The sequence below is a fragment of the Taudactylus pleione genome, unplaced genomic scaffold (genome assembly GCF_031769625.1).
Source record: "Taudactylus pleione unplaced genomic scaffold, aTauple2 ptg000342l, whole genome shotgun sequence".
NCBI classification, from domain to species: Eukaryota; Metazoa; Chordata; class Amphibia; order Anura; family Myobatrachidae; genus Taudactylus; species Taudactylus pleione.
This window is the reverse complement of record NW_028284743.1, coordinates 1,187,598-1,214,613: the sequence shown is the minus strand read 5'-3', so window position 1 is coordinate 1,214,613 and position 27,016 is coordinate 1,187,598. Positions and strand designations below refer to the sequence as shown.

The following is a 27,016-nucleotide window of genomic DNA, read 5'->3' as shown; positions in this document are numbered from 1 at the left end:
TTGTAGGATAATATATGGGCAAAACTAATGTTTTGTTGATAAGAAAAAGGATGAACTGTGATAGATGCTGATATTGGAGGGGATATACAGTTGATACATAGTTATTAATGTAATAATGTTATATTATGTATATATATATATATATAAAATACCCCCTTATGAAAGTTAAAATGTGACTATTCTAAAATTATATATATAGATTATATGTACAAATTGGTTTAGTTTGAAAAAGTAGTGACAGTAAGCTGTTTGAATTTTTTTTTAATGGTTACAGTTTGCAGCTATACCCTAAAAATCTACTACTCTAGGAGAATCGATAAGCGTACAGTGACTGGCCTGTGAGTTTTGTCTATAGAGTAGTTGAACACAAGGCAATCGGCATCCATTAGCAGGAGTTTGAAATATTCCCTATTGAGCTATATCAGGAGAAAAATGAAGATCTAAATAGCTTGAGACCGGAACAAAACCATGGTATTCTTGTGATTCCTCTTGTATGACTACTGGATTTTTCAAGTCTGCAGAAAAGTGGTGAGCGAAGAGTATAAAATAGATGGTATGTTAGTGTAAGTGGTCTTGTTTATGTGACTATAGTCCGGCATCCTGCATCAAATCAAACTCCTGTCAGACCAACAGACGTTTGATCTGGCTTCCTAATAGCCAGCAGATATCATGGTCAAACATTGTGAGATATCACACAATGTAATCACTGCACCATGCGGCCAACATTTAAACCTACAGATATCACTTTAGATGGGCATGCCTGATGATCCAGAATGCCCATCAAATTGATATTTAAGCCACAGTTGGTCACACACACACTACAATTTTCCAAGAGATTCATGTATATCGGGTGGATTGGCTAGATTATTGTAACGTATATTGACATTATAAACATCACATAGGGATGGGGAAAGGATTTTGTATTGTAATAATAGTTTTATTTATAATAGTATGATACATTTTTCAGAAATTTCTAATTCATTAACAGTGAGTGTTTTTAATTAAATAATATAATTACTTTATTTTTTAAAATTCAATTCATAAACATCAGTATTATTAATTAGTCTTCTATGTCTGCAGACATATCTGTCCATCGGCAGGTATGTACGGGCGGTCTGCAGACCGCCTGTACACACACAGTGGTAGCCGCGGGGCCCGCTGCAGCATGCAGATGATGGTTGTTCAGTTTGTATGAATGACCATCATCTTCAGATCACTTGATCTACAGATATATTGCTTAGGTGTGTACCCACCTTAAGACTCTATAAGGGAGATAAAAAATTAGACTTTTAGAAAACAGTTCATGGTAATATTTACATTTATTAGTATAGGTATGCGATAAGTACTTAGGAATGATGGTGGTATCTTATTGTATTGTTTAAAGGAATATGATTTGTAGTAATTTTTAATGAAATTCTAATAAATTTATGGATAAAATTTGGATTTTTCTAAATAAAAATTTTGGAAAAGTTTTCACAAGTTTATTTTTCCCTTTGAATTCATAATTATCATCTTAATTATAATTTTACTTAAAATAGTTAATAAATATCTAATAGTTTTGAGGTGTAATATGTAGATGTTAAAACTTAATTGATATAAACTTTGCCATGTCTAAATCAATTTACTTTCTCTTTAATGCCTGCCTCAAACCTCATCTCTATCCTCTGGATGTTTTCAAGTCCTCATACAAAGCCTAAAAAGCTCTGTATTTATGAATAAAGAGAGATAAATACACCTTATCAGTGAGTGACTTCCAATGCTGGATAGAGGTGATGGATGTTTTGAGAATGGACTAGGGTATTTATTTCAACACCATAATCTAATATATATATTAGTAAAGCATTGATATTTATAAAACATCTTTAATTATGTAACATCATTTGTTTATAAACCTATTATTTAGGTAATTTTGCACTGATATTGACTACATTAATAATGGTTCTCTAGCTGCATCATTTATCTAGAATGAGAACAAACTTGTACTACTGTAACAACAGTAAATATTTCAAGTTTAAAAAAAAAAAAAGAGAAAAAATACCGAGGAGCATATAAGATCTCATCGGTTCACAGACCAAGAAAATGAAATACTAGTAGAATCTGTCATAAAGAATTATAGTAAACTTTTCGGCCAGCCTGGAATTCAAAATTCTTATGAGTGGCCTTATTGAGACAAATAGCAGAAGACGTTAGTGCAAATGGGTATTGCATATGAACAGCAAATGCCTGTAAAAAACGATTTGGTGATTGCAAACTTGCAGTTAAGAAAAAATTATCCAACTTGCACAATCATGCTAAAGGTACAGGAGAAGGTCCTCTTCTTGAGATTGAATTCGTTCATTGGGAAAAGATTTTGGAAGAAATATCTCCTGTAGTAGTTGCTGGAGTGAAGGGAGGTGTGGATATGGGTAATTTTAATGATAATTTTGGTAAGTTATTAAGATAGTGTTTTCTCTTATACATTGCTTTTATGTATTTGAGTAATATAGGTCTAATTTAAATGTAATAGTTTAGTCTCTTAGATAACATACAAAAAACAGTTGTATTATGAAATTTTTTTTTTACATTTTGTTGATGATCAATGATTTTTTTTTTAATCACAATAATATAATGGTTAGTATGTTTTTAAATTATTGGGCAGTCATATTATTTTTTTAAAGATAAAAATTGTTAAAAAACCCCCAAAACATTGTATTGATTGTAGATAGCAGTCTTGATTTATTACATATACATATTTACAATCATATCAGATGATGTAGTGTTGTTGAATTCATCCTGGAAGATGAGTTAAATGATTTAGGGGTATAAGTATTAATAACTGCTCCACTGGCGCAATTTTTTAACATTCCAAATACCTATAGAAAATATCTATATTATCACTCACATCACACCGTGGATCACTGCTTGACGCCGTGGGCATCGGTAAGGTAAGAAATGGCTCCCAGCTACAGGGGGTCTCATCAGCTCTACATTCAAAGCCAGTGTGGAGACTACTGGTGGTTTTAAATAAATAGATTGCAAAGCCAACACCCCCGATACACCAGCAGGGCACTTCTGGCAACGGGGGTTACTGCAGTGCTTACGGCATCACTGCTTTATAGTTTGCGCAAGCGGGCTGTTGGCAGCCATTAAGTAGTGTTTTGATACATTCCAGAATTTTTTCAGTAAGACCTCCAAAGCCAAAAGCAAGCAGTCCTGGCCTATCTTGACGCCTGGCTACCAAACCAGCAGACAAGCCAACCGCATGACTGTGTGGGCCTCTACCAGGGGGACCCCAGTGATGGAGGCTGGCTTCTGCTTTTCTCCTAGGTTTGAATGACAACCTCTTTGGTTGCCTGGATTTGCAGGCTTGGTCTCGCAAGGCCACGTTCTGACTTTCAGAAGGCGTCCACAGGCCTTCCAGGTTATGCTGGAAAAAAAAAAGCACATGTGGTACTCAATTCGTACTTTACAGGCCTCCAATGTAAATGGTTCATGTCCCTTAGGATCAGTGGGGGGCTGACTTCTACACCAATCTCTTTTTGGTTCAGAAGATAAAGGACACATTCCGCCAAGTTCTCAAACTCAATTCTTGAAAAAATTATTTAAGGTTTACAAAGTTCTCTTTTGAGTAGTTGTGCTCCATGTTCTTTGCCTTTGTAACCAGGGGCAATTAATGATCTGAAATAGATATCCATGAATGATTATTTACATGTGCCTATCCAACTTAGTCACCAGTGTTTCCTCCAGGTTTGCAGTCAAGGAGGAGTCTTACCAAGTCATACTTGTATTCAGTAGCTCATTTGCGGCGCAAGTTTAAAATAATTCTTCTTTAACTGGATGATTCACATATTCCAGCCAGATAACTAGGATATGCTTAGAAAGCACCCTCGCCTAACAAACTATCTTTTACAGTCACACTGGTGATTCATTAATTGGAAAATTTCATCCTTGACTCTGGAACATAATATGCTCCACCCGGGGGGCCCTGTTAGATTCTCAAATTTAGAGAGTGTTTCTCCTAGTAGACAAGATTCTGGATCTGCAAAACATGAATCGAAAGTTCTTACTTCATTGCCGGCTGTAAAATAACACCTGCACGCGGATCCTGGGATCTCTAGTCTTGACCTGCGATTTGGTGGAATACATCCAGTATCACTACCAGCCTCTTCAGGCGCAGATTTTGTCTAGTTGTAATGTATCTCAACTCCAGATCTAGGCTGAGATGGTTATCCTAATTTAGGTTTTTTTTCTCTCCTTTGCATTGTGGCTCCAGAGCTCCCACCTGGAGAAGGGTTGCCCATTCTGAACTTGCTCCTTCTCACCACGGATGCCAGTCTTCACTGGTAGGGAGCTGTAACCTGCCAGGAGTCTTTCCAGGTTCTATGAACGGTTCTGGAGAGCCGTCTCCTGATTAATGTCCTGGAAGTAAGAGCTGTCTTCAGAGATTGAATGATTCAATGATTCCTTGAGCATTACCATGTACACATATAAACAGTCAACTTGACGGCCGTTGCATAAATATAATATCCGGGAGGCAGTCATAGTGAAAAAGGTAAGTCACATATTCTGTTTGGGCAGAGCATAATGTTCCAGCTCTATTGTGAGTTTTTATTTGGGGGTTCCAAAATTCTCTAAGTCTTCAAGGCGTATACTGGGAACATCATCCTAACTTCCTTCAGCTTCTAGTTCATTGTTGGGGCCTGCCGTAAGTCTATCAGATGGCGTCTTGGTACAACCAGAGTGTAATGTGGTATGGATGTTGCACCAGATTCCCTGAGGGCTGTCAAGGTTGACTTTGACTCCTTGGTGGTTACGTGGACTTGTAAACTTGAGTACATATTTCCCTCCCACCTCATTTCTGATGAGACTTCTTTGTGAGTTCAAGTTGGAAGGCAGCACCTTGAATATAGTATTTCAAAATGGCTGTGGAAGGTTTTGTATGCAGATCTTTTCAGCCTTCATCATTCAGTGGCCCACTGCGTCTTCCTCCACAACAGTATCTGTTTCAGGACCCATTATTCCACCTGGATGTGACTTGTATCACTTTGATGAGGTGCCTCTTGAGAAATCCATCTTTAGAGCTAAAGGTCTATCATGATCAGTCATTTGTACCATGTTGAGTGCACGGAAATCTTCCTCCATTGTTTATCATTTTTTCCAGGTGTACTTTCTGAATGTTTAACCCCAAATCCATCTGGATTTCATAAATTCTCTCTTTTCTACATGCTATCCTGTTTTTGTGTCTTCTTCTGCCTTCCTGAAAAAGTGGAGGTCACGGCCCTTTTGATTCTCTTTCAGAGAGATTTTGACTTGATGCCTGAATGTTCTTACCTTTTTTACTGGGTGTTCTCCACGTGCAGCCTTTGTTTGGTTCTCTGGTGGCCCTGCGGATCCGGGCTCTACAGGCACCACCCATCAAGCATTTAATTTTGGTAGACCTATCATTGGCTCACCTGGTAGAGTATGTTCCTTCTGGAAATAGTTTTGGCTCTGACAGTGTGAGACTTGAGTGCGCTGAAAAGTCGCTCCCATTTTCTGTTCTTTAAATTGGACCAGTCTATTGTTTGGACTCAACTAGGTTACCTTCCCGAAAATGGATTTGAGATTGCCCCTTCAATCAATAGATTATGGTCTCGGCCTTTCAGTCTCTGGAGGATTCACCTGAAGAGGCATATTTGGATGTTGTTAGGGCAGTTTGTATATTTATCTTACCAGGGATATCTGTAAGTCTAATTTCCTTATCAATTACTATGGTTTCTATAAGTATGTTTGGCCGGCTACGAAGCAGACCTGAGCCAGGTAGCTCAGGTTATCCTTCCGCCTTAAGGTGCATAGTGGTAAGCCTGCCAGCACTGCCCAGGTTGACTGCTTATCCAACAAGATTGTTTGTTACATCCTGGGCCACTCGTAATGGCACTTATGCAAAGCAGCTTTGCAAGGCAGCAACGTGGTCTTCTGTTCACACATTTATCTGTTTTAAAGCCTTTCAAACCTGCCTTAATCAACACATGTGGAAGACTAGGGATAATTACTCTTGCAACCATAAGAACAAAATAAAGAGTCATTTTGACCACCCGTGTGTCTCACCGATCCACCTTTATGTTTTTACATAATTATGGCGCTGAACCTTCTCTGTGTCATCTACTCTATCTCCATTCCATTAATCTTTACATTTATAGTATCTATAACACTATATAATAATAAATTTACATACGTTTTATCTACCCATAAATAATTTAGCATAACAATAAATTTTGTTTTACTAATTATATTGTTTTATGTATAAAACCAATGTTTATAATATTAATTTGTTTTATTATTTTTATTTTATTTTTTCTAGTGGAGGAAGTTTTACCGAAGAGAAAGAAAAATTTTACAAAAACCTTAAGCAGTGTCTTCTGAAATGCAGCCACACACCATTGAATGTATGTATTACTTAACATTATTACATTTTGTAAATAATTGTAATAAATGTCTTGTATACAATTTGAATATTTTTTTGGATTTGATGTGTATATTAAATAATTTATAATATAAATAAGCATTTTAATCTATTTTTTTTTTTAAAGGTGAACATTATCAATCTCCTTGTAAAAACTCAATTCTGAATGATTTTTCTACATTAAATCCAGGAGGTAGTGGTGCAAATCTCAATCAGGAATGTCATGACCAAATAAATGGTAACTATACATTTTAAATATATTTGCCATATATGGATAACAATCATGGCTCATTTAGATTTCTCTATAATGTTTAGGGGGTCACTGTAGAAATTTGATATAGGTGGAGCTAAATGAGGCAAAACACCAAAGTAACATTTAAAGTAACAGGACAGTCTCCTCCTCCTCTATGCCCCACCCTCTGCCTCATGTTTCCGGTTTTTATTGTGCTGCTCCATTTTATATATTATATATATATATATATATATATATATATATATATGCCATAGACAACAAACCTTACCGTTTCACATGTCCCATTATGGCTTCTTAGAAATTATCTGAAATTTCACAAAACCTATTGAATTTCTGCCAGTCAAACTTCAAAAAGCAAAGAATTTTCATTAATTAAGGCTGATGGATACCAGTGAGATTGTTGTGATGATCCAATGGGAAGATTTTGGGCACTGAGTGGGATGTGGGAGCCATATAACTGCTCAGACCTCAGTTGCATAGACTGCATTTGTGTATTCCAATGAGCACACAGTTCTGTGAATTAGTAGCTCCACCATTTTGTGACTTACAGCAATACCATACCATATCTGTATTACCCAAGGAACACGCCCATTAAGGTGTCAGCCTTAATGATTGTAATTTCATTGCTTTTTGAATTTTGAGTGGCAGAAATTCAATGGATTTTGTGAAATTTCAGATAATTTCTAAGAAGCCTTAATGTGAAACTGTAAAGTTTTTTGTCTAAGGAATTTCATTGCTTTTTTAAAATGTATTATTTATCAGGGTTTGGGGGAGCAAACCGGGCCAACTGCAGGGGAGAAGGGCAACAAAATGGTACATTAGCGCAAGTGGAGGAAGGCCAGCACACAGGAGGTGTTTTGGGGATGCACAGGGAGAGAAGGCTGCAGAAGCGGGCTGCAGGAGTGTGGGGCAGCGGCATGCGGACCAGTGGTAGCAGTGCACAGGGGCATCAGCGGTGCTCACTGGCGCTGGGCATGCATCTTAGAAAATAAGACACAGATGCATGGATGAATCAGTGAGATCCATCTATGCATTTGTGTTTAAAATTTGAATTTGTGTAAAATAAAAATGAAAAAAAAATGGGACATCACCCCCCAAACACAACCCGCCCCTGGATTTTCATCGGAGGTCCTGGTTGTGAAAATACAGAGGACAAATGATGTAGGGGTCCCCCCGTATTAAGCACAACCAACACCAGGCTAATCAGAACCAGTCCTGGTTGCCAGAATATGGTGGAACAAACTACGTAGGAGTCCCCAGTATTCACCACAACCAGCACTGGATTCTGATCCGATACTGGAAATACAGGGGAAAAAAAATGAGTAGGGTCCCCCTGTATTTACCAGAACCAGCACCAGACTTTGTCTAGTGGCAAACTGATGTTATAGCCAGGGGAGCCCTTTCAACAGGCCCCCCAGCCGAAGCATTAACTCTAACCACAAGTCATTCTAAGCAGGGGATCCTTGAGGACCCCCCCAGTAAAAACAGACACCATTTGTTTTAATCTTTTTTTGTTCTGCACCTTCACCTGGTAAACCATTTGAAGAAGATCAGGATAAACAAATTATGAATTTGTCACACATGGAATTTGCTGCTTTAATAAATCTCAGTACCTATAAGGACATTGTCATTCGATCTGCTGACAAAGGCGGGGAATCATGATATTAGACACCGACAAATATAAAAACGATGTATACAGACAACTATTGGACACCACTTTATACTCAGGTATAAATACAGATCCCACAGAAGCATATAAAACAGAGGTAGATGCTGTACTAAAACTGGCAGTAGAAAACAACTTAATTAATCAAAAGTGTGCCAATGCACTGACAGTTCCATTCCCAATAGTGCTGCTGCTGTACATGACTCCAAAACTACACAAAGATCCATTAAACCCCCTGGGCCGGCCAACAATCTCTGCCTGGGGATCTCTATTATACACAATATCACAATATTTGGATCATTTCTTGCAGCTGGTAATTCAATCAGAACCAACATTCTTGAAAGACACTACAAACTTGATTCTGAAATTGCAGTCTTTGTCTTCCATTCCTGAAAACTCACAGTTGTGCACAGTCGATGTTGTCAATTTATACACAAATATACCACATAGAAAAGGCATTGAAGCTACTCGATGTACCTTAACCAACAATACGAAGTATGCTGGCCCTGATATCTCGTTTATATTAACCTACTGGAGCTAACTGTAAGCCGTAATTACTTTTTTTATGACGGTAATTATTACCTACAAAACAAAGGATGTGCCATGGGATCTTGCGTAGCCCCAGCGTACGCAAACGCCTAAATGTTTGGCATTGAAAAGGCTATTTTTTTCCTCTCCAGAGATTGCTAGTCACATCAAGCTATTCTTAAGGTACATAGACGATATATAGTCATAATTTGGACCGGAACAAAAGAACATCTAAAAAAATCCTTGGAACACTTTAACACCTGTGATCAAGATATAAAGAAATTGACGAACAAGAAATAAATTTTTTGGACGTAGTGATCCGCAACTCATTAACAACATCTATCTATCAAAAGCCAACAGATCAAAAACACACTTTTACAGGCTTCCAGCCATCACCCTGTACCATTAAAGAATGGATTGCCATTCTCACAAATGCTCAGAGTACATTGTATTTGTAGTGACCCATTAGATGCAGCAATACAAATGGACTCTATGATTTTAAAGTTTATTGCGAGGGGCTATAAGCCATCATTGCTAGCAGCTACTTAAGAAAAGGTTTTAGCCATACCAAGATCCAAAACTTTGGAAAAATTGGAGAATAAAGAAAAACCTCACAAAAAAATCATAATGATCAACACCTTTTCCACTTCAAGTAATTCTACAGTCAAAATAGCCAAAGATCACTGGAATATAATTACAAGCGATTCAACCTTGCCCGCTCTGAACCAAACTAAATTGATGCTCTGCTACTGTCGTGGCCGCAACATAAGGGATTATGTGGTCCAAGCAGATGTGACCCAACACAGCAAAGCAGATAAAAGCCATTTCCTGACGAGAAAACCTGGTAACTACAAGGGCACGGGATGTGTCACCTATAGTTCCTGGAAATTGGTGACCTCTGTAATGTATCAAACAACAAAGTAGGGTGGCAGCGGCACTCCGTAATAAATACGTTACAGCGAGGGTTATAAGAAACCACAAATTTACTCCAACATTTCAATCAAACGATTTTCATCAGGAAGTATACAGAAATGCATAACAGCACTTACCTAAGTAGCTTCACCATGAGTGTGACACAGCTCGTCAGTCGGAGGTACCGTCTGACGTCACCGCAACGCGCTTACACTGGCAGAACCATCTCCCTAGTAGGTTGGTTGATGCACTGGCTTCTGTGTCAGTGTCACCAGGCTTTCCCAACAGGCCAGGTAGTCATTGCTTGTAGGTTTGCCATTTGTCAACTCACATCATTACCTTTAGAACTGTGCGGACACAACCACAGCTTTAAGATTTTTGTTTTATTTTCTTACTCAGATTCCGACACCATGCACAATGAGATTGATATCATGTCATGGTCTGACTGTTAGAATTTAGATAATTTTTCAAATTGAACAGAGAATTTACAAGATGAACCTGCAATGGTATACTCATGAGAAACTGTGGATGATGAACATACCCATATTGAAACTGATTTTAACGGGTCAATTAGTTCGAATATTTCCAGTGCTACAAGAATACTTTATAATGTTCAAACAAACCCCTTAGCTAATTTTATCGCCATTCCAAATAATAATAATATATCAGGTCTTATAAACAATAGTTTTGTTCAAACTGTTACACAATGTCAAGCTATAATAAACAAGGAGGTTCATGGATTGCCTCAAGATTTAAACATTCTAAATAATATAGTGCAATCATTCCTGTCTCAACAAACCGAAAGTTATTCTCAAATTGCAGTGGTGTGCATATCTATTACTATATCTTTATCCACTTCATCAGATATGACCAGTGTCAATTTAAATGTTCACAATAACAATCACAAATCTGATGTGTTTACTCAAACTAGTCCAATTCCACCCAAAAAAGGGAAACAACATGAGAATGAATATCCAATGTCCAGGCCATACTCAAATCATCAAAATTATAATGAAAAACCCTCCAATAAAATTGAAAAAGGCCACACAACAAACACTGGAGATTTCATTTGTAGTTTAAAAATAAAATGTTACATGTTGCTATGTGAATCAATATTAAACTAAAAATAAAATTTTAGCTAAATGTAATTTTTTCAAGTAAAATATATGATTTATTTTGTTTAAATCACCAAATATTAATGAACTAACAATGTTAAAGCAAAATAATATAGACATAAAAAAAGAATAATCACCTTTCAATGTAATATCTCATATACAGTATATGTTACTTATTTTGTTAATATTTTAAATATATATACAGTATGTGTGTGTATATATATATATATAATCCAAGAATACTCTGCACTCACACCTTTATTACAAATTTTGTTCAGGGTGCACTTCAAGACAGAAAGTCCATCAATATAGAAAAAATCGTATCCTCCAATAAATGTTGGATGAAGGCACTCACTTAAAATAATTTTTCATTTTATTGAGACATGATGGATGAAAAATCTATTTAAATGTCAGACACCACTCCATATGTGTCGACGTTTCGATCTGTTAATAGACCTTTATCAAGACAAGTGTCTGTAACACTACATCACATATAAACATCTAGAAAAGAAACAGAAACAAAAAACAAATCACTATCATATGACAAAGTCTATCTGGCCCCATTCTATTTAAACCCCCCAAGTGAACATATATTGCCAACATACCAAAAGACATGTACACTCAATAATCCTAGCAACAGGATAGTCACTGAAAATCGATCTCTATAGAAAACAGCAAAAGATCATTAAGCTTCAATATTTAAATATAGACTGGAATACACATTAATAATGTCCCCAGTGTCTAATGAATGGAACAATCTAGTCAAGAAAAACAACATAGAGAGATCTTAAACTGATGGATCATAACAGTAACCCTTATAGCAAATATTAAAAAATTAAAGGTATAGAGACAATGAGGGGAACATGTACCCACATCTATATTAACCCCTTATATATATTTTTTAAGATAGATTCCAATGGATAGCTGGTTTCCCAAATCTTCTGAATGTTAAATCAACATACTGAGATAAGTACATATATAAACACAGTGTGTCCCATACCTAGGAAAAAATTCCTGTATCAACAGGTTTCAGGTAAATCATAATGCCCGCATGTATCACGTTGCCCAGTGATGATGATCACCTGAAAAACCACATTGAATTACATAAAACCAATATAAGAAACACATGCATTTAGATATACTGCCGCCTAATCACCTCACTAACTATAGATAGTGGGATCAGTAATACATGTTAACAGCTGCCCATAGCCTATGGCTGACCAGCATATAAACAATCAATGGACAGACAAATAAACAATTACCTCTAGGAACACTGTTCCAATCATGCAGACTGTCAATGCAGATGACACTGCCCGATCATGCCGAACGCCAAGAGACCAGTGCCCAGTTGTCCTCCACATCCCCCTAAATACTTCAAACGAGCGCCGTCATCAACCTGCGACGCATGAATCACTCAGGCGCGGATGTGTTATGTCAGATGGCTAGATACATGCGGTGGCCATCTTTCAGGCCCAATTCACCGCATGGAAAGGGCAAACTTGCCCACACTCCAGATATAGGCCCTCATTCAGAGCCGCACGTTAACAACAGTACGCTCGTTGCGTTCCGATGTTGACTAACCGCGCATGCGTTGGTGTTACACTGCGCATGTGCGTACGGCAGATTGCGAGTTTTTTTTCTCTCGTTCCTAAAATAGCGTACAGGAAGTGACATGTCAAATGTGATTGACAGAACAGGGCGTTTTTGGGTGTTGACGGGGGTGGAGATGAAAAAACGCAGGCGTGGTGAGGCGTTTTGGGGGCGTACATACATTAGCAGATGCGAACGTCAAATGTGTTCGGACCGTCTCATATGTCACTGGAACATCCGCTTTCCCTTCAAAATGCTCGCACAGCTTAGGGTCAGGATTACTCGACCACATTGGCGATGGCCTTCTCCTCCGTCCCTGGACTCAAGGATGGTGCTGCGATTAATCGCGGCTGGTCAGTAAAGTAATTAGTGTTGGATTGAAAACCGGCTTGGTATGTGTTTGGAAAGCAGTTTATTGGGATAGCACAAAAGCGTACGTAGGTGGAAATCAGAGCTGCTAATGTCATGATTACACAATCAATTAGCGTACATTTTTGATGTTTTATTTTGGCCACAATTTGTTGGTTATGGCCTATTGTAACAATAATGTCATCATGTTTTAATTAGCTCCCCTTTTTTTTGGTTTACTGTGGAATTTGCATCGCTATGTGATTTTTTAAACGTTCCTTAAAGAGGCCTTTTTTTTTTTTTAAGAGGGTCAGTTTTTGCCTTTAGGGCCAGGATTAAATGTAACCCATTTGTACAATAATGTCACAATACAATGTCAGTTTTTTGTTTTAAATTTATTGTTTAAACACAAACAAATTGGCCTAATATTTTGTTGCCTTTTTTTTGTGGCAAAGATATTTGTTAAAAAAAAAAAAAAAGCCATAACTGGTAACATAAACGTAAATACCAAATGTAAAAAAATTTCACAAGAAAGGAGAGGGAAGTTTTGACCAGAAAGGAATATGAGCCAAGCACAGAAGGAGTGTGGGAAAAGTCGCCATTGCTGTCACCGTTTTCTCGCCCGTTTGGCTGGGTGAGGGTGGGCGCCAGACCGGGTCCGGGATGCCATCGGGCTGGCCTGTCCAGAGGCAGATGTTGTGGCCTCTGGACTAGGCACAGGGCTAGGCACATTTGGAGGATTGGCTGATGTTGTGCCAGAGGTGGAGGATCCGGATGTTCCGGCAGGAAGGGAGGTCGGCTCCACCATGTGCTGGCGAACGAGCTGCTCCAGGGCATCGGCGATGCGGATGTTGGCCCTGGTATTTTCCGCCAGGGCCTGAGCAATGGTCACGTTGGCCGCAGCATTTTGCTCCAGGGCCTCAGCCACCCGTATCAGACTGGCGTCCATCCTCTGCAGAATCTCCGTATGGAAATCCGATTTAAAATTGAGTTCTGTGAGGAGGCCCACTGCCTGCGAGGGGGCACGCCCTGGACTGGCTTCTGCAGGGTCCTCAGCCGGATGTACTGGTTCCTCCCCTGCAGAGCCAGCAGAAATTCTGCGGCCAAGGCTCCCCTCTGGAGCAGACTCATCCGCCTCTGTCTCTGTTAGGAAAAATGCGAAAAGACTCACATTAGAATCTACATATTGGCACAATAGCATTTCAGAGTTGGTGACATCACAAGACTTACCTTGGCCAACATGAGGAGCCGCAAAGTCTGGCATGTCCGTATCCATGTTGGACACGCCAAACACCTCCACAGCCTGCACACACCCCTGTGCCAGCTCTTCTAAGTCTGTCAACTCCAATGACACAGGGGTGGGACCCCCACCTGTCCCCCTTGCATGCCTAGCCCTGTCGGCAAGTTTTTGCTTGAGACGATATTTGAAGTCTGCCCATCTGTGGAATGAAATTGGAACCATTATCCTTTTTTTTACAATGGGGTTTGTTTATAGGATGGGAAAGTGTTTACTTACCGCCGTTTGACATCCCGGGCTAGACGGACATAATCACCCACCCTATTGACAGCAACGGCGACCTCCTCCCACATTCTCCACTTCTGGCTTTGGCTCATATTCCTGGCTGCCTGGGGCAGGATGTCAACGCACTTCTGGATCAAAACCTCCATCTCCTTGCTTGTGAAATGTGGCTGCCTTTTTTTTTTTGGCAGCTTTGGCGGGTTGACTGGGGCCAGCAGTCTCTTCCATGTCATCCTCCTCACCTATTTGGGTAAATATGCAGATTTAGCCACTTCACAACTTGCCCAATATTATGTTTAAAAAGAATCATTGAGACAAAATGCATGAAGGCCTTACCGCCGGATTTTTGGCCATTGTTTCCCTGGTCTGAAGCCATGTCTCTGCTTCCAGAATGAAATCAACCAGAAATTCAATGTGATTTCGTGACGTATTTATACATGCGTCCTTAGTTTGCGGCCGCATCATTGATTGTGCGTCCCTATGATTCATCCTTAATTTGTGCGGGAAAATAAACACTATTTATGGCTTGGTGTGTGTGGAGTCGAGGTTGGGTTGTTGGATTGTTGGCGGTTAAGTTGTTTGGATTTGGTTGTTTGCGGTTGGAGGATTTGGCAGAGTTGGGTTTTTTTTGGTTTTGCTACAGTTGTTTTGGTTTTCCGTTCGCATTTTTTTGCTTTTTTCCCCATCCTTTCCTGATTTGGTAAGTTTTGTGCAGTCTAATTTGTGGCCAATTGGTGTCTACTTCTGGTTTTTGGTTAGCTATTTTTTTTTTTACACTAATTTCATCTTTTTTAGTTTGTTTTGGCTTTCGGACCCAAAGACCTTTTTTTTGGAAATCTTATATATTCGAGTTGGGTAAGTCCATTTTTTTTCTTGCATTTGCGAACTAATTAACGCATTTTTGACTGTTGGTGTAGTGACTTGCATTTGCGAACTAATTAACGCATTTTTGACTGTTGGTGTAGTGACTTGCATTTGCGAACTAATTAACGCATTTTTGACTGTTGGTGTAGTGACTTGCATTTGCGAACTAATTAACGCATTTTTGACTGTTGGTGTAGTGACTTGCATTTGCGAACTAATTAAGGCATTTTTGACTGTTGGTGTAGTGACTTGCATTTGCGAACTAATTAACGCATTTTTGACTGTTGGTGTAGTGACTTGCATTTGCGAACTAATTAACGCATTTTTCGAGGCTTATTCATCATGTAAACCAGTTTTGCTTTTCCCTTTTCCATTTTTGGGGTCCATTTGAACCCTATTTGACGTAAGGTGTGCAATGTAGTTTTCATCGATGGCCAAATGTGTGTTTCGCCTATTTTATGTGTTGGCTTGCAACAATTTGACAAACAAAAATTCACCCTCTAAATTTTTGATGTCTCATTTTTGGCTTTTTTACAGTTTATACGTATCATGACAATACCCCGGCATGTAAGCAGCTATGGATGGTATCAGAAAGCTAAGTTGTTTTATGTTACTTTTGGGGTGGCTCAAAAGCCTTACATTGTAAACTTTGAATTTCAGGTAGATCTGGGGCGAATTGTTCTGGCCCTGCTCCCGGAAGACGACCAACCTCAAACTCGTCCCAGGCGTAGGCATCGTAGGCATGCAAGGCCCCAGATATTTCGAACACGTGTCACCCTTTTTGGAATGCCCGATGATGAGGTTTTAAGATGCTACCGTCTACCTCCCAAAATCATCATAGACACTCTCTCATTAATAGAAAGTGATCTTGAGCGGCAAATTGACAGTCCAACAGCAATACCACCACTGACGCAATTTATGGCGGTGTTACATTTCTGTGCCTCAGGATCGTTTCAAACAACGGTGGGAATAGTGGCGGGCATCTCCCAATCCTCCTTTTCCCGGATCCTGAGGGCAGTGATGGAGGCACTTTTCAAGCACCTCCATCATTTTATTAAAATGCCTTTGGATATGGGTGCCCTTAGTGTGGCCAAGGCCAATTTTTACCAAATAGCTGGCTTCCCACACATCATAGGGGTTGTGGATGGTACTCACATACCACTTCAGCCTCCAGCACGGCTGGAGGCAATATTTAGAAACCGTAAACACTATCACTCCCTGAATGTAATGGTGGTATGTGATGCCTCCCTCCAGATCCTGTCCCTGAATGCTAAATTACCCGGAAGTGCTCATGACTCCTTCGTCATCCGGCAATCAGGGATATGGCAGAAATTAAACAACCTACAAGCTGGTGATGCGTGGCTTCTGGGTAAGTGGAGACCTTTAGTACATAACAATGTTAAGCTTGATACACAGTGTTCCTGATGTGGTCTATTTTTTTTCACAGGAGACAGTGGATACCCTTGCATGTCCTGGCTGCTCACTCCTTATTTGGCTCCCACACCAGGGCCACAAAGTGCGTATAATTCCGCACTTACAGCCACCAGGCAAGTGGTGGAGCGCTGTATCGGCCTTTTAAAAGGCCGATTCAGATGCCTCCACCGCTCTGGTGGCGAGCTCATGTATGTGCCGGATATGGTGTCTAAAATTGTGGTCCTGTGTGGGATATTTCACAACATTGCCATAAGGAGTGGTGTCCCAATGCAGCCAGAGGATGCCTTACCTGAGGATGGCCCCCCCGAGGTTGGTCGAAGGTCAGTATGTGGGGGGGCCATACGCGATGATGTGGTGGCCAGATTTTTTAGGTAAGTTTGAACAAAACTACAGTGTTTATACCTAATGTGTTTGTGTTTGTTTGCGAACATCTAATTTTTTTTTTTTTTTCTCACCATCTTCTGTTTGTTCACATAATCTTTGGCACTCCAACGCTCACTACTTCCTGCTACCCTTACCAAACCTGGATCTAGTCCTTTTGGGCATATATTCTGGAACCCATATCGCAACGCCATGTTTGTGGAATCATGTTGGCATGGTCCTTCGTCAACCAGTTCTTGATTTTTTGTTTTTATTTAATTATTTCTTGGTATGTGTTGTATTTGAATTTATCACTGTGTTCTTTTTTTGGGAGTGACCACTTTGTTTTCTCTGTTATGTTGTGAATAAATGTTTGGAGAGTGAAATGGTCTTCCTTTTTTGGGACGTTAACAGCAAGTGTAACCAGGTTAACACAAGTTACATTTGACTAAGGGGTAAACCAGTACTGACGCCAGTTGAGCTAAACTGAAATATGTTTTCAGCTTCCCAACCCACACCAAAAGGAAGCCTGGCCCAACCTTGGGATTTGTAAGATTGGCCTAAGCAGCTTGCGCACCAACTAGGAACCTGTAAAATGTAGAAATATGTAATTGACACTACACCCAAAAAGGGAAATGACATTGTTACTGTTATGTGTTTCTTGTGTCTGTTTGACATACAAAGACAAAACACAATCTAACTTTTAAAAAAGGGAAATCCTTGCAGGAACAGTCTACTTATGTCATGCTAAACTATCTTGGTTTTGGATTTTAAAAATGAGCCACAACGTATATTTGTCTGAATAAATTTATTTTGAAAAGATAACAAAAATAAAAAAACTACTGCCGAAGGAGGCCAGACAGCCGGTCGAGGGCCACCAGAATGCCGATTACATGTTGCCGCATCTGCCCCACACAATCCGCCACCTCTTGCCGACGCCTCTGTTCCTCTGTGGGTGAGAAAAGTGTGTGGGTTAATACAACAATAGGGAATCCACATTAAAAAAAAAAAAAAACAACCAAATCACTCCTAAACCGAAAAAAAAAAAAAAAAAGGGGGGGCTGGCAAAAATACAAGGCCTAGGTACAAATTCCCACAGGTATGATATGTGTATGTTGAAATCACCAGGAAGAGGTCAAGGCAAACCTTCAAAATCACCAAAAGTCAAGCCACAAAAACACGAAGAAAGGCACGACACATGATTACATACAAACAGTTTGTGCTTTAAAAAAAAACAAAAAAAAAACATACCGGGAGCCAAAACGGGAGCTCCGGAAATACCTCCATGATCCTCCTCGGAGGATCCGTCATTACCCAAAGAATGGGGAGGAGTTATGATGGACTCTGTGGAGGGGGTAATTGGAAGAGGGGTGGGTGGAGGAGAGGGGGAAGTGGGACGGAGGGGAAGGAGGCCCGACATTTCCGGGAGAGGGTCTGGGAAGGATGGGGAGGAGTGGGGAATAGGGGAAAGATTTGGGGTGGAGTGTTGGCTGGGGGTTGGGGATAGTGGCCGGGAACGCCGTCTGGACGGACGGTGATGGCGGAGTCTTGGCTGTCCCCCTAAAATATGACAAAGAAATTGCGGTTAGTTTATGGACAAATCCGGGCAACAAAACTAAAAAAAAAAAAAAAAACAACAAATAAGCCAAATAGCAGTAGAATGAATAAATCAGAAATAGAGGGAAAACATGCACACGCAGATATGAGTACAAATAATAAATAGGACAGACAGGAAAACATGCACACGCAGATATGAGTACAAATAATAAATAGGACAGACAGGAAAACATGCACACGCAGATATGAGTACAAATAATAAATAGGACAGACAGGAAAACATGCACACGCAGATATGAGTACAAATAATAAATAGGACAGACAGGAAAACATGCACACGCAGATATGAGTACAAATAATAAATAGGACAGACAGGAAAACATGCACACGCAGATATGAGTACAAATAATAAATAGGACAGACAGGAAAACATGCACACGCAGTTTGCCCCACAAACACAAACATTAAAACCACAATACATAACACTTACTTTCCAGGATCTGCATGCGAAAGCATGCCAGCAAGCGGGGCGTTCGCCGTTGCAGGTCAGACCACCTGCGCTCCAGCTGCCCGATGTTGCGGCGTGAGCCGAAGGAACGCAGGCGGGACCGTGCCTCCGCATACGCGGAGCGCTTCTGCCGGTTGGTCATGGGTTGAGGTTGGCTGGTGATCCGGCGATCCATGACCTCCGTAAGCACCAGCAGCTCGCGCCTGGTGAATGCGGAGGCTCTCATGATGGCAATGGTGTTTTTCTTAAAAATAATTTTTGATAAAGTGTGTAAAAATTTTCTGATTGGCTAATGTATTTTGGAAATTAACAGGAGCAATTTTATTGGTTAGTGTATGAGTCATGTGTTCGACAGGGCCAGAAATCTCTGGAGAGTTATGATAGGCTTGATGCAGTGACATGCGTAAGCAAATTTAAATAAAGAAATCAACTCAGGGAAATATGCGGGGATCCACAGCAATAGTACAATTGTTTAATTGTGGTTCACATGTTTTTTGAACAATAAAAGCGAATGTTTCATCCGTACGTATTCTGCGGGTAAACACAAACACGGACAAGAGTAAAGTTTCTTGCATTGTGTTGAAAAAAACAAACAATTAAGCTAATTGATACATTGATTGGCATGATACGATTGATGGAGGTAGGCAGAATAAAGGAGCAGCTAATCGACATCTGACAAGGCCACTTCCTGTTTATACTTGTGCGTGCGTTCCTTTCAAGCCATTTCGGGGATGTACGCTCGCTATTTCGTACGCTCGTTAGTTAGAGGAGGGGTCGTCAGAGTTTAGGGAGGAATTTTAGATGCGAACGAAAATACGAGCGAGCCATTGAATTTAAATATTTTTGTACGTACGCCTAACGTACGTGCGCCCGCTTGCGAGTGGGTCTGAATGAGGGCCATAATCCACCAAAGATAGGAAAATATAGGGGAAAACCGGCAGCTATCTACAAGGATGAATATTCAATTAATAGAAGGAGCACCTTATGCCCATATTAGCCAAACAACCCTATAATAAAAAAATTGAAGGAAATATGTCAACCATCTTAGGAGCTAATATAAAGGGCATATTTGCCCATATTTCTAGAATAGCTCTAACGATTAGTGGATACCATTCATAATAGAACAGGACCAGATAGAAAGTAAACCAGAAAACCCATAATATACCCAATATTGTTCTTACTAAAAATAGTGATAAAGTATGACCCATAATACAAATGCAGAATACCAAACTGTTTCACCTATATAAATAATAAAAATAATCTATAGAAACAGATAAATAGATGAAATAGAATCCCAAGGTTTTCTCCTTATTCTGATGCACCTTGGGATTCTATTTCATCTATTTATCTGTTTCTATAGTGGTATTTGAACTTTTTGTCCAAGTAGATACCATTCAAAATATTTATTTTGGTGTTGTCTATTTTTGTTTAGTTATTTTGATATACACGGTAGTAATGGGGAATTTTTCTCTTCTCTTCTTTTTCGTTTTTTTACTTGGATACTTGAAATTAAATATTTATTTCAATTTTACATTTTCTAAAATAACAAAATTTGAAAAGGTTAATAAAAAATATCTAGACATGACTGTTAGCAAACTATTTAAATACTTTGAAAAAAATAATTTGTAATATATTGTGATAGTTTTCTATTTACCAAGTACAATAAAATATATTCCATGTTAAAACTATGTACTTTGTTATCGGTCAGTTAAACTTAAATATTTATCAAATTATAATACATTTTAATTTTTTAGTTCTATTCCAAAAAGTATCTTTTACCATGCCATACACCTTTAATACTACTTTTAAAAATAATTTGGTCAAATGTTGATTTAAAAACAGGTATTAATAAACCAAAAAAATAAAAAAAATTGGTAAAACAAATGTTTTTGTTTTTTAAAACAGCATTATCCTATAAAATCACCAAATATTAATAAACTAACAATGTTAAAGCAAAATAATATAGATATAAAGAAAAATCATCTTTCAATGTAATATCTCATGTATAGTATATGTTACATATTTTGTTAGTAGGTGTGTCCTGTCTATTGGACTGGAGGTGTCTTGATAAAGACCGCATTTCAGTGGTCGAAACTTCAACTTTTACTGCACCAATGTTGTGAATATTAAATAAGGTGTTTTACACTTTGAAGAGAAGCCCTGGTGTCTGTTCTTTTTTCTATGGATTTGGTGGTCGTGGAGCACCATTGAGGCTATCACCCCAGGCTAAGCCTGAATTGCAAACATACAGTGAGTGCTGGCTGTCATTTGAATATATATATATATATATATATGAAATTAAATATTTATTTCAATTTTACATTTTGTAAAATAACATTTGAAAAGGTTAATAAAAAATATCTAGAAATCACTGTTAGCAAACTATTTAAATACTTTGCAAAAAAATGTTATAATATATTGTGATATTTTTGTATTTACCGAGTACAATATAATATATTTCATGTTAAAACTATGTACTTTGTTATCAATTAGACTTAAATATTTATCAAATTATAATACATTTAAATTTTTTAGTTCTATTCCAAAAAGTATCTTTTACCATGCCATACACCTTTAATACTACTTTAAAAAATTATTTGGTCAAATATTGATTTAAAAACAGGTATTAATAAACCTAAAATGTAAAAAAATTGGTAAAACAAATTTTTGGAAATTTAAATAAAACTACTTATTTGGTTTATAAATCTTTAAATATTGTTATGCCATAATAATGGCTATATTACTTTTTTTATTTGTTATAATAAATTTATGTTTTTACATTTGCCTAGTCTGGCTACTTGAACATCACATATCTATAAGTCCATAGTTTCTTCAAAACAAAAAAAATTATATGTATAACATTACCAAAATATACTAATGTTATAGTATGATTAATCAAATATTTTTGACTTTGCATTAAATTTAAATTTAATAGGTCAAAGTTATATGAATGTTCTGTATGATGTTAAAACTTAAAATCTTTATGTAATTTTTTAAAAATTTTACCACTATATAACCGTTTATATGAAAATAATAAATACTGTATCATTATATAAGGTCATGTTATATAATAAAATTAAAAAACATATTTTATTTCAATGTTATACTTTACAAAAAAATAATCAATATTAAATATGTATTAATAATGATTGGCATTTCTAATGATTTTTTGTTTTTTTTATTTAAAAAAAGTTATACTTAGACAAGGTTTTTTTGAACCCTCTATTTGAATATACCAGAGTGAGTGACAGGGTCAGCCATTTGTAGGTGGTAACAGGGGCTGGCCATTAAAAACGGAGGAGTGGAGGTTCAAATGCAGGCGCAGAGCATCTCAACAGCATTTTAGAGGTGTGCATAATTAAAAGACAGCATCATAGTACACGTCATCTGGCTTTTTTATACACTGAAGTGCTCGCAGTGCTGGCAGCAGGGTATGGTCAACCTCAAGCACTGCGATAGCATCCGATGTTACCTGATGTACTAATGGTTGCATACACTTCCTGGACATGACGTGCACAAGTAGGCATCTTAAAACAGGCTGGTGAGTGTCTGCATACACTATGTGATCGCTGTCTAATAAATATTGGGCGTGCTAATGCATTGCTGTGCGATAGCACTGCCTACACATCTTGCGAGTGGCGCTGAATCAGCCCCATAGTGTATATAAATTTTTACCCTTTGGAAGCTATGGTTCTTGTTCCTTAGCCAAGTTCACCCCTGCCACCTGGGTAACCAATAGTATTCCTCAGCATACCATGAATAGTCCCTGGGTAAGGAGGAAAAGAGACAGAAAAGAGAAACAGGTGTGTGGATAGTATCGTACACAGACCATGAGCCTCACAGAATTGTCTAGAGAGGAGAAATCAGCAGGAAACCTTATACAGTTGGGTGAATGGTATTGTAGTCTGACCATGAGCCCCACAGAATTGGCATATGTGATAGAAGATTTTGCTAAACTTTTTGATAATGTCACTGATGAACTATACCAGGTGGTAGATATTGTTACAAGAGAAATGTAGTTTCACAATAAGATTTTGCAGCAGTTTAGGATGGTAATAGACTATCTGACAGCATCAGAAGGCAGTATGTGTCAGATTGTGGAATTGAAGAATTTTATAAACGAATCATGGGTAGATCCCGGAAAAAAAGCAAGAACATCAGTTATAATACATTGTTCATCACACACGACTTGAAAGTTCATGGCATGGTAGTGTTTTCTGTTCCTTGAAATTTCGTCCATATCATGAGTAGGCCGATAAGCAACATGGGTGCAGTCAATTGCCCCTATTATATTGGGGAATCTTGCGACAGAATAAAAAATTATTTTTATACTCTGAAATTCGGTGGCAAGTTTAGGAAAGCTGATAAATGAACTAACTTGGGACAAAATGGCATAGGTAACTTGAGTAAAAATCGAGAAAGGGTTGATTGTGAGCATCCACAATCGAACATGTTGGCTGAAATGAACCTGTTGCAAGATAATGCAAGGTAGCCAACAATTTGGTAATACCAGGTATAGTGTGTGAACAATTGGTTTTAGGTGCAATTTTTTCTTTAATCAAATCATATAGCTCTTCGATAGCCCTCCTTGGCAATCTATATATTTTACTATATCCTCCACTCTTTTTTCCTCCAGTGTCTGCCTGTTTCGGAAAATTCTTTCTTTCCTCTTCCTCTTACGACAACTCGATAACTGTGTTTGATTTGAAGCAGTTGGAGTATGTTAATGTTAAAAAAAAGTCTCAATAATTCCAAACCAAATAGCATGTTGAGTCAAAAATTGGAATAAGCAAATTTCTATAAAGAGATAAATAAGATTACATTTATTAATTTATTACTTAAACTATATAATTTTAATAATATAAAGATAATAGTATATAAAAAAAACAATTGTAAACTCCCATATTTAAATAAAAAAATAACAAATTATTGTTTATTATAATTTATTGTTAATTTCAAATAATCTTTACAGTGTATCATACAGTAATTATATGAATAATCATAATCATGTACTATTATTTATTGCATTAACATTTATTCACTAATTTATTACATATATATATATAGATATATATATATATATCACATATTAATGTTTATCCAAAACTCATAATAGTTATTTATAGATAAATAATCCTATTCGCATGTTCTAAACCACATATATATAGACAATGGAGAATAGCTTTGGAACCCACTCCAAACAGTTCATAAAGGCAGGTACAGGATGGTCAGCAGACACCATATATTTGCCAATTACATAGTTAGGATGATATCCCTTTAGAGAAATTTACAAGGATTGTGTCTGATACCCCTAGTCAAAATGATATTGACATTTTTTGATATCCTTTGCTTTATTTTAATTTGCAATATCACATTGAAATTTTACTAGATGAAATTAAAAATATCTATATATTAAAATGAGTTTACTATTTTAATAAAATAATTTTTTGAATAGGCACTGTAGGTGTAAGTTGTTCATCAAATGGATATTTATATTGAGCTGGAGGGAAAAACTTTTGAAAAAAGGTAACAAGGACTTAAAGAAAAATGTTTGTGTTGAAGATAATTATGGTGCATGATTATGTGTCAGATTGAGAGATGGATTAATGAGAGTTCTTTAGCCCGGACACGTCTATGACTGTATGATATTATTGTAATATAGTTTTTCCATGGTGTGCAACCATTCTTTAGTATTTTAGGAGGACAATAAAAACCTCTAAATGTTGGATTTAAGTCATAATTTATTATCATATTATTTTTAAAAAACATTATATGGTACATTTATTTTTAAAAAAGGCACAATCACGGTTTATTATATTTCATCATCTTCCACTGACGTTAAATATCGACCACATGAGGACAATCTCTGTCATAGCTGTAGAGGCTACAGACTAAGGCCCTCATTCAGAGCCGTACGCTCTGAGCAGAGCGCACGCTCTGAATGAGGGCCGGGCTCCATTTTCATGGAGCGTCCTCCTGGACGCTCGTATAGCTGTGGGTCACCACCCACAGGCTATACGAGCGTGCATTGTGATGGTCGCGATGGTCGAGACCATCGCGACCATCGAATTTGCGAGCCGGAGCCTGCGGTTGAGGTTTTCAACCGCAAGCTCCGGAGTGATTTTGGCTCTATCAGAGCCAAAATCACTCCCACTGACATCACTAGTGATGTCAGTGGGCCGGCTTCTGACGGGAGGCGTTCCCTTAGGAACGCCCCCGTCAGGGAGGCACGCCCCCGGCACGCCCACCAAAGGGGGCGTGCTGTCAATCAACATTGACAGCACGCCCCCTTTGATCGGACACAACGAGCGAAGGACTTTCCTTCGCTCATTGCGTCTGGCGCATGCACACGACGGAGCTCCCTCCGTCGTGCGCATGCTCAGTCCATAACATCGACCCACTTGCGAGCGGACAGCCGCTCGCGAGTGGGTCTGAATCAGGCCCTAAGGGTCCTGCACATTGTATATAATGAAGTGCAGGGTTAGATTGAGTCACAGGGACAGTTCCTGCTGGGCCGGTTCATTTGGTGGCCGGTGGCTGCCCAGCACGCCCTTCACAGACTGACCTCCTTCCCTACCCTTGGGACTCCGCTGCTGCGATCGGAGCTCCTATCGGACAGCTGCACAAGCTTAATGAAGGGGCTCTATCCAGTTCCACAAACTTATTAAAGATTATTTAAAAAAAAAGGACTAAAGGTGGAGCTGCTGCTCATGGCCACCTGCTTCAGCACCTCCCATAAGCCTTTGCGGAGTCCAGGGCCATCTGTAACTACTGATAACTCCACCTCCAACACAGACTTCATGTTACCTCCACACAGGTCGCAGATGGGATGTAGTTAATTTAATGACTGTCAGGATGCTGGCAGACAGATTCCCAAAGTCCGACTCAGGATTAAAGATAGGCATCGAAATACCAATGTCTATCTTTATCCCAACGTCCAAATAACGACAATCCCGAATGAAGGTAAGCAGGGACAGGTTAGCATTAGCACCCCCGGGAAGGTTAGGGCTATGCTCCAGGGAGGGGTATGTTAGGGTTGTGCAACCCCCCAGAAGACTTGGGTTTAGAGTGCAGGCAGGGGAGAAATAGGGTTATGCACCACTAAGGTAGGGTTAGGGTTGGTACAGGGGAGGTTTAATATACTTGCGAGCCCCTGTCGGGATGTTGATCCTTTGGGATGCCGATGTGGGGATATGAACCAGTGCCTACTCAGTCGCCTGTATTTCATACCAATTCCATTGCAGACATATTAAATAAATTAATTGTACTCTACTCTTTATTTATATACAAAATATACATAAAACATATATGATAAATATATACGATATAGACATTTTTAATATATATGACATAATATGTATAATTATTTTTATATATTTAGTTTATATACACATATATATATTATATACATTATATATGCAGCACATTATATATATGGGATGTAGTTTGGAAGCCGACGGTCTAAAACCCGACCGCCGGCTTCCAGACGTTCTAATTCCAGCGTGGTACTAATGACAGGCATCTAAATCTAGATGCCTGTCATTAACCAGACGCCGGAAGACTGACGCCTGGCATCCCGATCGAAGTGATGTCGGGCGCGGACAGCCGCGGGGGGGAAGGGGAGGTTAGGGTTAGGCTAGGGGAAGGGAAGGTTAGGGTTAGGCACCGCCGGGGGAGGATAGGGTTAGGAACCCCCCGGGGGAATTAGGTTTAGGCGGCGGGGAAGGGGGGGTTAGGTTTAGGAAGTTAGAGGGGAGATTAGAGTAGGGCACTTGGGGGGAGGTTAGGGTTAGGCACCCCTAAGGGAGGGTTAGGGGGGGGAATTAGGTTAGTGATACTTACCTTAGGGACGATTGGAATTTTCACCCTTGCTGGGCTGACGCTGTCGGGATTTGAACCGCCGGACATGCGCCGGACCTACTACACCTATATATATATATA

At 38.8% G+C, this 27,016-nt stretch overlaps 1 long non-coding RNA gene across 3 annotated transcripts in view; it reads left to right on the top strand.

Annotated features, from left to right (window-relative positions):
- The window catches only part of LOC148508818 (uncharacterized), a 71,292-nt gene that overhangs the window by 7,546 nt on the left and 36,730 nt on the right, over positions 1-27,016 (top strand). For all 3 annotated transcript variants that reach the window (XR_015869543.1, XR_015869542.1, XR_015869541.1), the window contains 2 exons: positions 6,320-6,404; positions 6,549-6,659. This is a non-coding gene — a long non-coding RNA (uncharacterized LOC148508818). The remainder of the gene's footprint in view (positions 1-6,319; positions 6,405-6,548; positions 6,660-27,016) is intronic.